This window comes from Dioscorea cayenensis, unplaced genomic scaffold (genome assembly GCF_009730915.1).
Source record: "Dioscorea cayenensis subsp. rotundata cultivar TDr96_F1 unplaced genomic scaffold, TDr96_F1_v2_PseudoChromosome.rev07_lg8_w22 25.fasta BLBR01000254.1, whole genome shotgun sequence".
Classification (NCBI taxonomy): Eukaryota; Viridiplantae; Streptophyta; class Magnoliopsida; order Dioscoreales; family Dioscoreaceae; genus Dioscorea; species Dioscorea cayenensis.
The window spans coordinates 19,970-34,220 of NW_024086645.1; the positions used below are offsets into that span (position 1 = coordinate 19,970).

The 14,251-nt window shown below is 32.7% G+C and overlaps 1 long non-coding RNA gene across 1 annotated transcript; it reads left to right on the top strand.

The window, feature by feature from the left end:
- Positions 1-4,708: 4,708 nt before the first annotated feature.
- On the top strand, positions 4,709-6,854 carry LOC120253938. Its single transcript, XR_005534473.1, has 2 exons — positions 4,709-6,285; positions 6,435-6,854. It is a non-coding gene; the product is annotated as an uncharacterized LOC120253938 (long non-coding RNA).
- The last annotated feature ends 7,397 nt before the right edge of the window (positions 6,855-14,251 follow it).

The following is a 14,251-nucleotide window of genomic DNA, read 5'->3' on the forward strand; positions in this document are numbered from 1 at the left end:
CAAAATCTAGTTTATAGGTTGTAAAAGTCAATGGATTTTACATTTAACATACAAGAGTTAATAATTGTGGCTTGATCATACTCTCATGCAAGCGGGCCAGTGCACACACAAAAAATTACAACAAAAGAAAATAAACATCAATATGCCATCACAAGATATGTAAATGGTGATCTGGATGTTTCGGTAGCAAGGGCAAAACAAAATTCAAGCAAAGATCTCTTGTCCATTATTTCACATAGCTAGCAATTCATAGAGAAAGAGAAATTTTGGAGATTTCTTAATAATCATAAATGGAAACACCTTTTCTCTTATTAACTATTGTTCATACTGTCATATACTCTATATTTTTAAATCTAATGCACCCAGAAGACTTCTATATTACTTGTCTTAGAGAAATCTTATCATATAAATTGAAAGATAAGTAACATAAACAAATTGACATATATATAATAACATAATATTGTATTCCAAAGATGATGGAATAATTCAATGATAGAATAATTCTTTCAACTGCTAAAGATTAAATTTGGAAAAAGTGAGGGGAAAAAAATAAAATAATCAAATAATCAAATAATGATCCGCAAGATAATAATCCAGAAGCTAAAAAAATGAAGAATCTATCATAGATTTGTCATTTAGACATTATAACTAAAACATAAAGATAATATAGATATGAAAGGGAAAAAATGTACTTACTTCAAACAAATATGATAAATACATGAATCAGCTTACCTCTGTTTTTTAAACCATATGAAACAATAGAATGTGAGACACAATTTCAAAATAGTAACAATTGTTGTTAATAATATTTTGACAAAAAATTACATTTATGTTTATTACTGCAATATATGTATTATAAATGATATTAATTTTTTTAGATATCAAATATTTATTTTGGAAAAATATATATTTATTTTGTTTAGTATGATATATTGATCATTATTAAATTTATAAGTTGAATTCATCATTAAAAAATAATATGTTTGTATTTTAAAATTATATATATATATATATATAATATTATAATATATACCCCAATCATATTGCTAATATGTTTGTATTTTAAAACAATATATATATATATATATTATAAATGATATTAATTTTTTTAGATATAAAATATTTATTTTGGAAAAATATAAATTTATTTTGTTTAGTATGATATATTTATCATTATTTAATTTATAAGTTGAATTCATCATTAAAAAATAATATGTTTGTATTTTAAAACAATACATATATATATATATATATATATGACCCAATCATATTGCTCCAAATGGCATGTCAAGGCTTTTAGGGGATCAACTCTATATAATGTATATATATTTCTTTATTATAGAGTAATGTGATACATTATTTATTTATTTGTTTGTATTTTTAGATTAGGATTTTAATGGGAGTTTGTTGGTTGTGGATCGAAATATTTTTAAATTATGTTTTGTTTGGATCAAATCTTTGGATTTTTAAAAAATATTGTGTTGAATGTTCTTATATTGTAAAACTAATATAGAACAAGGTCGTTATAGTAAATTTATCAATTTTAGTTCTATACTTTTGCAAATCAAACACCAAACAGCACAAAAAATTGTGTTGTCCAATAAACATCAAACATAGAATAACACAAGCATTTGTACTGTACAGTTGTACTTCAACCATTTGTCATGTACTGTACCGTTTGTGTTGTTCTTATGAATAAATCAAACGTACCATTAGGGTCCGTTTGATACACACGATTTCAAGGGATAAGACAAGACAACTTCTATTGTTATGTGTTTGATTTACAAATAGAGCTAAAGTACAGTACAAACTACTCAAACGGTATAACACAACTTCTTAATTTTTTTGTACCACCAAAACACGGTACAAAAATTTCGGGGAAGTACAGGACAACTAATGACAAAATTGTCCCTATTTAAAATTAAAATTTACACTACACATTACAAAAATGATAACATGATTTATTTATTTTATTTTATTTTATTTATTTATTTATTTATCTATTTAAAAATTTATATTTTATTTATCTATTTATTTATCTATCAATTTATTTGTTTTTTAGGATTAAGATATTAATGAAAGTTTGTTTGTTTTGGATTAAATATTTTTAAAATTATATTGATTTTTAATTTGTTGTTATGTTGTTAGGCATCATAAAATTTGATAAGATTTTTATAAAATATTATTGTATATTTTTTATTATAAAACAAATATAGAATTAAAAATGTATTATTGCAATTTATTATTTTGTGTTCAGTACTAATGCAAATCAAACATTTATCAGCACAAAAATTTTTGTACTGTTTGATGAAAATCAAACATAAAACAGCACAAGCACTTGTGTTGTACTCTAACTGCTTGTACTGTACTGTACTACTGGTGATGGTTTCCTTAATGAATCAAACGAACCTTAGGGTCCATTTGATATAAGTAATTAAAATAAAAACAAGCAATACAGTATAATATTTATAGTATAACACAACTGTTTGTTATGTACCATGTTTGATGTTCTATAGACATAACAAAGTTTTTGTATTATTCATGTTTGATTTGTACTGAGTCTTGAACAAAATATTATAAATTATTGTGATACCTTTTTTTAGTTTTTACTATCCTATATGTTTGTTATGCAATAAAAAAGCTTGACAAGAAAATAAATTTTGAAAATTCTCTCATTATCAATATTAACATGATTAATTTTTTTTATAATTAATAAACTTATTAAATCATAATTTTATTTTATTTTATTTTCAAAATAATTGCAAAATAATTGCTTACTAAAAATAAACACAAATTTTTTTATATAATGTTTTTTTTACATGAATTCACTAATATATTTCATATGTCCAAGAAAATTATATCCCATGATTCATAAGTAAAGATATAAAGGAATTTATATATATATATATATATTGTTTATAGGACTTTAATTTTAATTTTTTTGGATAGAAATATAAAAAGATATAAAAATTAAAAATGGAAGACTTAATTAAAAAAGTTATTTATTCTAAGAACTTCGAAGAAGTCTCTGACCTAATTTTAGGAAATAAATTAATAAGACTAGATTTTTAAGGATTATAGTGTTAAACAACAAGTAAAATATTATCATATCAAATAATTAGGAAAAATAATGAATAATTATGGGTTTAAAACCGAGAAAAATTTCTAGAAGAATTGGAAGAAATTAGAACATTCTATGAATAAAAATGTCCTTAAAAATTGTTAGATCATTGGATAATATTAGAAGGTTTAATTCATTTAATAGAGTTAGACATACTAGAATACTAGAAACAATTGGTACATTAGATGATCAAATTAAAAGGATTAAATAGAAAATTCTAAAATTAGTACAAAGTGAACAATTATATAAACATGGTATTTTTTTATTTATAAAATGAAATATGTGAAGGATATGATGAAATGGAAATATGTTGTAATAATGATAATGCAGAAATAGTTATATATTGATTTCTTAACATTAGAATCTTACAAGAAACTAGTAAAAGCTAATTACTCTTTAGTGCATTTAGGATTAATGATATTTATTATAACATGATTACATAGATTAGGATTATGAACTAAATTAGCACTATCATTAGTAGATACTAGACAAATAGATAATATGGCTAAAGCCCAGATAGCACAGCAGAAGGAGATATGACATAATTTTGAAATAACTTATATGATCCCAGGCATATATTCTTAAAACATGCAAAGAGAAATTAAAACTTCATACTAAAACTGCATAGTTTTAGATATGAGAAGCCCTAGAGGCCTTTTACCCCTCCATATCTTACCTTACGGGCTCTGATACCATTGTAGATGGGGGTTGGGCTCTTTTACAACTACGAGGTTGTGAGTTATTGGAGTGGAGTAAGGGAAGTCAGGAAAGAAGGTTAGGGATTTATGGAGAGGATGAGAGAAACAAGAGCAAGAGCACAAAATCTATTATCAAAGATTTATCTCTTTCATTCGTGCTCCAAATGGTTATAAGGGGTCTCCTTGTATAGAAGAAGAGATTACTATGACAAGCTATACCACTAAGTCATCATACCCATGAGTAGGTTTGACTAATATATTATTTTATATTACATGGACTTATTAATCAAAACCTAATAACCCTAACCTAATGTATAGGGGTTGACACTATTTTAACCATAATAAGAACTTCCAAAGTAGGTTAATAAATAAGCTCCAAAGAAGGTAAGGCACCCACTCATACATACATACTCTTATACACACCACTCATACATATCCTTAGACATACACTCTTACATACGTATGTACATACATACCTATCACCCACACAGAAAAAATCCTATCATGATTATAATTTTTTTTTTATTGAGGATGATTTAGTCTTTTGGTTGTGTTGTATCACGATAAAATTTTTGTAATGAGGTTTTTGTGGTATAAAAATTTTATCCACTTATATTGTACTTTAACAACCTCTTGTGTTGTACTCTTAGTTTATTTATAAATCAATCAAGTAATAAGAAAACTGTTGTGTTGTACCTCAAAACTTTGTGTATCTGTAATGTTTGCCAAATTTTTTCCAACCTTGACTAGAGAACTTTGACTAAGTTGGCTGAATTTTTGACTGCCCGACATGCTTACCCCACATGTTTAGCTTTATTACCGGATTTCATGGATCCAATTAAAGATAATCATGGTTGGGTTGGCATGATTGGAGATGAATTATTGTGAGGCAAGCTTATCTCTTCAAAGACTCATCCTTCTCCTCCTTCTTCTTCATCAAGCCAGACTTTTTCTTGAAAGCTCTGACGACTAAAAGCAAGCTTCTCCGACAACTCTTCGGCAAGTGTAGAGGAGGCCTTACCCCTGTAGAAATCCGGGATTCATGCCTACACCTTGCAACCTTAGTTCTTATTTACTCTTCCATGTTTTTGAGCTTGATCCTTGTGTTGTGAAAGCTTTGTTTAATTCTTTGAGCATGTTGAGTCTGAGATTTTTTTTTCTGAATTTGTCCTTCATGTGATGGATTGTGGTTTATCATCTTGGGTTATTATGTGTAGCATGCCATTGTAATTTAAGTTATTGGCTCTATGTATGCATGCTGTAACATTGAGCTTGATGTGAACCTGCAACCTTGTTGTGTTATGATTCTAATTATCTTTCTTGCTTTTGTAAGCTTGAGCATGTAACCTTTTAGTTAGCCTTTATTTGTGTTTAAATGCCTGTAAGCATGAGATTTTAGAAGTGTACTTAAGAGCTTAATAATTTTAAGATCTGATTTTCTGAAATTTTAATTGCTTTATTATGTTTATTATTTTTATATCAGCATGACATCTAGACTTAGTTTATACATACACCTGTGTAAGCATGTTTGGTTTAGTAGATGATGAATTTCTTTAGAATGCATTATCTGTATTTTTCTTGCTATTAATTTATATGAGACCAATGAATGCCTTTAGTTTAGTTATGATATTTTTATATGCATCATGTAAACTTGGACCTGTAAACTAACATTCATGCTCTAAATTATTTTAGATATACATTTTCATATTTATAAACTTGAAATTTTGAGTGTGCAGCCATGTTATAAGTTAGTTGTTATTTATTAACATTTGGTTATATAAGCATGGTATTGTCTTTAATCATTCATGTTTTTGTTATTTTCATATGTGAATACTTTTATGCTCATGGTTGTTCTGATCTCAGCTTGAAATTTGGTTGTTATTTAGCACTTGTTAGTTAGAAAGTTTGTTGTTTAAATTCCCGTTGTGTAAAGCTGGGGCTATAGTTGTAAGTTAGGCCCAGCCCAAGAATTATTTTTGAGTGTAGTTTTTTGTTAGGCTAGATTATTGTAGCGAGACTTAGTTCGCGAGACTTGGTGAACCCGACTCTGTAGCTCGGAGCCAGGTAGGCTCTCGCACCGCAAAACTCCGTATTTCTGACAATTATTATTCATTTATTTATTTATTTCATTATCGTTGTAATTTAATTTATTATATAATTGCTTGATACCTATTCTAGTTATTTCATTACTTTATTTTTGCATTATTTTTTTGGTATTTTCTCTGTATGTATTCTGTATTTCTGCGGTTTTTAGTACATCTCCTTTCCTGGCTCGTCCAGCTAGGAGGAGTAAGTCCTAGCCATGTGCACATCTTTTCTGTAGTAGCGCTACCCCCCGCTGCGGTCGAAGATCCGGCTATGACTGTTGATATTCTGTTCTATTCTGTTCCGATTTCATAGTCGATGATCCAGCCTCGTGCTGTTGATTTCTGTTATTAGTCAGGGAGATGTACATGACTGTTTTCTGTATGTTTTTGTATTTCTGATTATTTATGTATTCTGTGCATTTCCTATATTTCTGTATGAATTATTTTAATTATTCTGCATTATCTGTTATTTCTGTGATTCTACTGGGCCCTTGTGGCTCATACACTCTGTGAATTTTGTTCTCGCAGGAGAAGATCAAGTCTAGGATCGGGGGTGTCTTGGAGTCATATTTCCTGTTTAGGTAGTATTTTTGTAGTGCACTCTTTGTGTGAGTAAGATTCGTATCCGTCTGTATATTTTGGTCTGTAGATTGCTTGTATGACTCTGTATTTATGTAGGGCTACTTAAGCCCATACATGTAATATTTCGGTTCCTGTCATCTTATTTGTGATTCTGTATTGCTGTTCATTCTGCTTGTTAGGGTTGACTCTGACCAGGTCAAATCTGAGACCTTGCACCCAGTGGGACCCAGACCTATTGGATGTGACCGATCTGTCTGCGAGCCTGACTGTGGGACTAGGACGTGACAGTATCAAACCTAGAGTTAATGCATATGTTTTTTCGGAAAAGAAACCTTTCTATTATTTTCTTAATTTAACAAAAAAAAACTGTTTGAAGTTATTCGTATCCTCATGTTTTCTTCCTCTCTTCAAGATGTATATTTTTCAGTCCAACTGCATATCAACTGTGGAAAATTATACATTGAAGTTATTATATTACCATTTATTATACAAAAACCTTAAAAAGTTACAAGTTTCAATTTCGGTTTTTTCATAGCACCTAGTGATATTTTTGAATAGTTATCAATAACTAACTATGTGGGTTGAGCTGTATGAAGTTAAAAAAGGAAAGACGGAATAATGCATTAAATTACCAGAGGACTAATAAATAATTTTCTAATTAATATAAATGACCCATTAATAAGAATCTCTGATGATGCAGCATGTCAATTGGACTCATAAAAGGAGTGGCTAAGAGTTGGGCCAGGTGATAAGCCTGGCCCTTGTGAGAAAAAGCTTTGTGTCAAGTGGCTCTAAGGAAGTAGGAACAACTGATTTCATTGCTGCTCCCAAGGTACCTGACATATGTGAGTGCTCTAGTAGACAAGTGGTTATATCTTCCCAAATCCTAATCATGATGAGATTTGTGGCCATTGGTAACCCTTTCAAATATTTAATTTAAAATAATAATAATAATAATAATAATAATAATAATCAATATTCATTCATATCAATAATCTTTGAAATTAATTATCAAATATAATATAAGTGCTCTCTTATTAATGGCTATATTGCAATAATAATAATAATAATAATAAGATTTGTCAACTGCAGATTTTTAGATTAAAAAAAAAAAAAGGTAGAGAGAGTCGAATACAAAACTTAATTAATAGGTATGTAAATAATATGGTGAATAGTATCTAAAACTTTGTCCATACAGTAAAATAGATTAGGTAAAGTGTTATTGGGTTTATAATTTTTTTTTAGTGTAAATAAGTTTGAACGGTCCTAATTTAGTAAATACTGTTTATATTTTAATCAAATAACTTCAATTAGCCAATGACTATTTAGTTTATTGGCATCGGTATCTTGCGTAGAGTGTTCATCTCGAGTATCAAGTGTGGCTCTCTGAGTTTGATCACGATCTTTCGCATGATGTGAGGCGCGGTTCGGGTGGTGAGCATGGGCTCACTCTATTTTGGGTTCGGTGTTTGTCGCTTTCTCAACAAAAACTATTTATCCCACTTAACTGTGTATCTCGTTAGACATTGTTTTTTTTATTTTATGCGGTTATTTTTGATTGAATAAGTGATTCACGAATGTTCATGGATTTATTATTTAAGGACACGGGTAGACAGCGAACCTCTAAGAATAATAATAATAATAATAATAATAATATCATTAATTAATGTGGTTCAATTCAGGGGTGATTTTAGAGGTCACGTGCATCGCATGTGTCGTCATGGGTGACGTAATCCTAGAGCTCAACCATCCAGTTCAATGTAAAGACTAAAAGACACTCTGGCTGCTGGCAGATCAAACTCAATGGTCTCAATGGTCTCAATGGTTGTTATCACTGCTTGCGGGTACATTCTCACAGTTGTTGGACACTCACCCAATTAATACAAAGTCAATATTTAAATAATTAATATGATGGATTTTATATTAATTCCTATTTTTTTAATGAGTTTTAAATGGCTTATAATGAAAAAAAAATTAAGGAACACAACAAATTATTAATAATAAGATAACAACATGAGTTGTCTTATCTTATCTTGCACTAAATAATAGCATTTATTCAATGAATCAATTGTAATGGGTTAAGATATATATAGGTAGAGCTGTCAATTCGGGTTTGGCCGTGCATGCACCTGCCTCTAATAAAATTGGGCGGGTCGGGTTAGTCGTTTATAAGCCCGTCTGGAGGCGGGTCATCAAATGACCCAGCCCGCGGGCCATGGGTTGGGCGAGGGCGGGCCGTGAGGTTGAGGGCGGGTCAGCCCAGCTGACCCCTTTATAATTTATATAATATATATATATATTGATATTGACATAATATATAAAAATATTATTAAGGATTTAAATTGCATTTAATTATGTTTTAAAAGAAATATGCATGTTTAATTTTGTTGATGTGATGTGATGGTTAATGAAGTTTAATATCGATTTAATTATGTTTTTAAAAGAAATATGGAGATATAAAAATATTTTTAATGACTCATTGATTTTGATGAATATTGTGATTGTAATGGATGTTTTTTATTTTTGTCTTTTTGATTAATTTTCTTTCAAATTTTTTTGTTGATTATAATGGATGAGATATTATAATTATAATAGATGTTTTTATCTTGTCTTTGTTGTTTTTTTATTTTTGTTGATTGTAAATTTGTAATAGATGTTTTTTTATTTAGAGATTTTTTGTAATTATTGTTGATTTTTGTTAGGTTTTGAATATTATAATGGATGTTTTTTATTTTTTGTTAATTATTGTATGTTTTAATTTTTTTAATTTAGTTTTTTTATGAATTTATAATGAATGTTTCATATATTAAAAACATTTATAAAAAAATAAAATAAATTAATTATTTTTAATTTTTTTGGCGGGCCGGCCCTCAACCCTGACAAACCCAAAACGGGTCGGGTTGGGTTGCCATTTTCTGACCCGGCCATAAAATGGCGGGCAGTCCCTGCCCTGCCCCGCCAAATGGCGGGTTTTGTGAGCCGCGGGCCAGCCCCGCCACGTCAGCCCGTTTTGACTGCTCTATATATAGGGAATATTTTAATTTCAGAAGGACCTAAAATAAAATTTTTATTAATTTAAAAAAATAACAATAATAATATGGCAAGCATGGGGTGATGGTATTGGTTGTTGAATGGTCTAGTTATCCAACTACTTGAAAAAAAAATTTAATAATATTTACTAATTATTATGACATTCCCATTAAAATAAATAAATAAGAATAAAATCATTTAAATAAAAATATTTGTAATTTAGAATATATTTTAAAGACTTCATTTTTAGTTATATTTTATTTATTTAAGTAATATTAATAATTATAGCCAGTGATCTCTTAGGCTATTGGTACTGAGTCTTTTGTAGCCCACACAAAATAAGGGCATATATGTTTGTTAGACTTGCTCTTTGTTTATATATATATATATGATTTTTTTTAAATGAGGGTGCTTGGTGCCTACTCATTTTATTTTTAAGTACGAGTTGTTTTGAGAAAAAACAAAATAGTTGCCACTTTATAATATTAACACAATATTTATTCATTTTTTTTCAATTTTATATATTTTTAAATTTTCTAAGTCATTTATATTCATAATCACAAAAAACCTATTATTTCAAAAAAGTGATAATTTAGTAATTTAATTCATTTTTATGTTAAATTTAAATAAAATTAATGTAATTTAAAATTTTTATACCATTATATTTATAGTTTGTAACGGGAGAGTACTGGTATAATTCTCCAAATAGTCATTCTAATTTTTCAAACATAATACACTTTTAGTTCCTCACTAGAAATTGTAATTTTGTAGTCCTTCTACTATATTTAAATGAACCATGTTAGTCTTATATATACATATATATATATGATTTAGGGTTAGGGTTTAGGGTTTAGAGGGACTGATATGGTTAAATTAAAATTGTAGATGAACCGAAAGATTATAATTCAAAGTAAAGAGACTAAAAGGATAAATTTGGAAAAGTAGATGGACTATTTAGAGAATTATGCTTTTGTAAGAAAACAAATACAAATTACTCCCTCCATTTTTTTTTATCCATAACAAATCTATGTTCCTGTCATTTTTTAACATCAAGAAACATTTATTATTTTTTTTTCAAAATTATTCTTAACATTCTATTCAATTTTTTTCTTGAAATTAAATATGAGAGAAATATGAAGATATAAATTAGGGATAATTTTGAAAATATAACTAATTTTTTATAAAATTTTGTGAAATAAGTACACATAAGATTTCATTAATCACAACAGATAAAAAAAAATTGGAGAGAATATATAATTATTATAAGTGGAAATTGCCAAAAAAACCCTTTAAGTTTGTAAAATTGCCAAAAACACCCCGTTAGTTTTGCAGATCCCCAAAAAACCCCTCCTTTTAAAAGTCTATGTTTTTCAAAACCCCCAAACCCTCAGTAGCGGATGTGAGCGGAGTGAGTTTCAAATTTTTTTGAGACGAAAATGCCCTTGCGTGGGGAGTCGTGGCTGCAGCCCGTCTCGGCGATTTGAGAGGTAGTGGGCGGTTTTCCGTAGGGAGTAACCCTCAGAGACGCAATTTATTGGAGCCGTTTAATTGCTTTTTCTCAACTCACGTCTTGACTTTTCCATTTCGAGTTGTCTCCGAAGTTGTCTCTACCGACGAAGCCTCTGTAATCGGCATTTCATCAGCTTTTCCCTTTCCACCGGTATCTCGAAGGAGAAGTCCCCCTGTAACTAGTTGGCGTTTCATCGGGTTTGAAATCTAAGGTATTGAGTATGGTTTTATGTTAACGCTCAGTTCTAAAGAAAGATTTTTTTCGGTTTTTGTTTTTGTGCTCGCTTTTTTGTTGGAAGATATTGAAGTCTGCAGGGGATTTCTCAGTGGGGTTTTGTTAGTCTGCAGGGAGATTTCTCAGTGGGGTTTTGTTTTGTTTTTCGTTTTCAGTATGTATACTACTCTCGAATTAGTTTTTCGATTGTTATGATTTGTGTAATATTTATAATGTACATTTCCCGTTTCGTTTGATATGGTTGCGATTTACTGAAATGAGGTTGACGTTTAAGAAATGAGATGTTCTGATTTAACATTTGTTGTCTCTGCTTAAATATTCTCGTCTACTGTTTAAAAAAATGGGTCTCTGTTTAACATTTTATATCTCTGTTTAATAAGCGAGAGTTCTACGTTTAAAAACCTTATATTTCAGCTTAAACTTTTTGTCGATATTGCAGTGTTGAATGTGTTGTTATTGTCGCGAGCTTTGTGATTATGGCGGTCGACCCTAGTTAATGGCCGATGCTATTTGGCACCGTAGTGGAGACTTTAGGTGAATTGAAAAATAACATGACCCCTCGACCTTTGGGAGATTATTCGACGAGACACCGTTTGCGCGTTCACTGAGCTAGAAGCCAGTATACCCAGAGAGGGCCCTTCTTGATTCTCTTTTGCAAAGATGCGATGGTCGCATGCAATAAATTCGAGGATCGGGGAAAGCCTCGCGAGTTTCGAGACCTCAAGATGTGGCCCTCGTTCTTGGTCGCGTTGCGATGGCGGCGAGTGGTCTTTCGAAGAAGAAAACCGGTCGCGTCGAAGGGCGGTATCTATCGAAAGACCTACGAGAGACGCGAGACTCCATCGAGAGCACTCGGTGCAACTTGTTCGACGAGAGGAGAAGAAGATAATTTTGTCAAACTCGATGGTGTACCTCGTGGGGGACAGATCCTCTTCCCAAATACATCATGCTCGGTTCGAGCCGGATCGTTGATTACGTCGATGATCTACCGGCCGTGGGAGCGTCTGGCGTAGGCGCGAGCGACGCGCAAGTGGCTTATGGAGGATATTCCATGAGCGGCCCGAGTGCAGAGATAGATCTTGCGGGAAGAAGACCCGACACGAGGTGCGTTAAGGGTTGCTCGGTCGCGCTTAACGTCCGGTTTCTGGTGGCCGGAGCGGGGAAGAAAGTCCGTTTCAGCGAGATCCCAAGGATCTTTGTGCTACGGTGAAAGTACTTTCACGGAAGCGAGCTACGGTGAAAACGAGCTTGTCATCGCTCGATGGAAAAAGAGGTAATAAATCATGAATGATGTTTAACATAAGTCTTTAATGTTTAAACATTTTTATTTAGCGTTTAACTTTAGTATTTACCGTTTAACTATTATTCATACCGGTTTAAATATTTTTGTTCTCCGTTTAATTATATTCTATAACGTTTAAATATATAAACACTGCATTTAAATATAGTTTTTATAAGCTTTAAAATGAATGATCTCATTGAAATTGTTTGGTTTACATATGTTAGTTTCACGAGATGGTTCCGTGAATCTTTGAAGAAGAAATATTTGTTGGGGCCAACCAAGCGGATGGATGCCCGTTGCTCCGGAACCACTTGCTCGAGGCGGGGATGAGAGGGCGAGCCTCTCATCGTGCTTGTGGCCAGGCGCCCGTTCTCCCTACTTCCGACCACGCGCGCCGCGCGCATTCCTCGGCCCGGAGAAGCCCTCCCCCTACCCCGGCGATTCTGACAACCCACTACCACAACAGCGGCGGTCCCCGACCATGGCGGCCTCTCCCGGCCAGTGGCGGCCCAGCGGTGACATTAGGGCGAAGATGTCGCCCGCAACTCTTATGCGGGCGTGCGAGATATTGATGACCGAGGTTTCCTCGGCTTGTCGCTTTCGATGTGGAGGCGGCTGGAAGGGCGTTCGCGGCCGGTGCGCCGTCCCTCGAAAGACGAAGCAGCCCGGGACGAGCAGGCGTCGGAATTTGGCGACGGCGACGTCATCGGGAAGGTCGTTTCAAAGCGGCCACATTCGAAGAGACTTGCGAAAAAGAGGAGAACAATCTGCCTCTGTCTCCAGCGTCGGTGACGATGAAACAATAGCAGACACCATCGGTGGTGATCTTTCATGCTGAGTGCAGTCGCCCGTTGATGACATGGGCGTGACGGTGGAGGGCATCGTAGATGATGTGGCCGTTGCGCGGTTGAGAAAGGTCGTTGACTCTCTTCTCGATGAAATCGTCGACCCGGTGGAGCCATTTCTGCCGAGATAGCGGCGTCAGATGGGACCACGATCCACGAAGATCGAAAGAACAAGTTAAGGGTGTGTCTCCCGAGTGATCTTTGTTGTCGTAGCCCGCGGTTGAGAAGATCGTCGAATCCGTTCTAGTGGCCGTGGCCGTGGTCGAAGCGATCATGCATGACCGAGCCGGACGCAGATCCCACAGCGAGAACAACCATGTAAGGATGTGTCTGCGGTTGATCTTTGTCGCCATCGTCCCGCGTCGAAGGAAGATCTTGATGAAGACCCGACCGAGCGGCGAGAGAGATGATCGAGGCGATCGAAAAATTGGACGGGAGCGGCTCGAGCTTTTATTCGAAGAAAAAGAAATGGGTTGGCACGAGTCGTCTTAACAATCTACGAGCGAGGGAGTTGATGAGGATCTTCCTCGGCTGCTCTATGGGACGGAGTAAGTGTAACGTTTTTATGTTATTGTTTAAAGGGTTTCTTATAGTGTTTAACTATTTCCTAATAGTGTTTAATACCTTTATGTTATCATTTAAGTTTTCTACTTATCGTTTAATTATATATAATATCATGTAACGATTGATAATATCATTTAAATATTTCTGATATGGTCTTATATATACATTATCGTTTAACCTCGGCAGCATCGTGTGTGGAAGAATGACATTGTCGGCCTCACTGTGACAGATTATACTACTTATGCTTTTTGGGGAAGGAGATGGTCGATGATGATGTGATGGGCGCTTTTCGTATGCA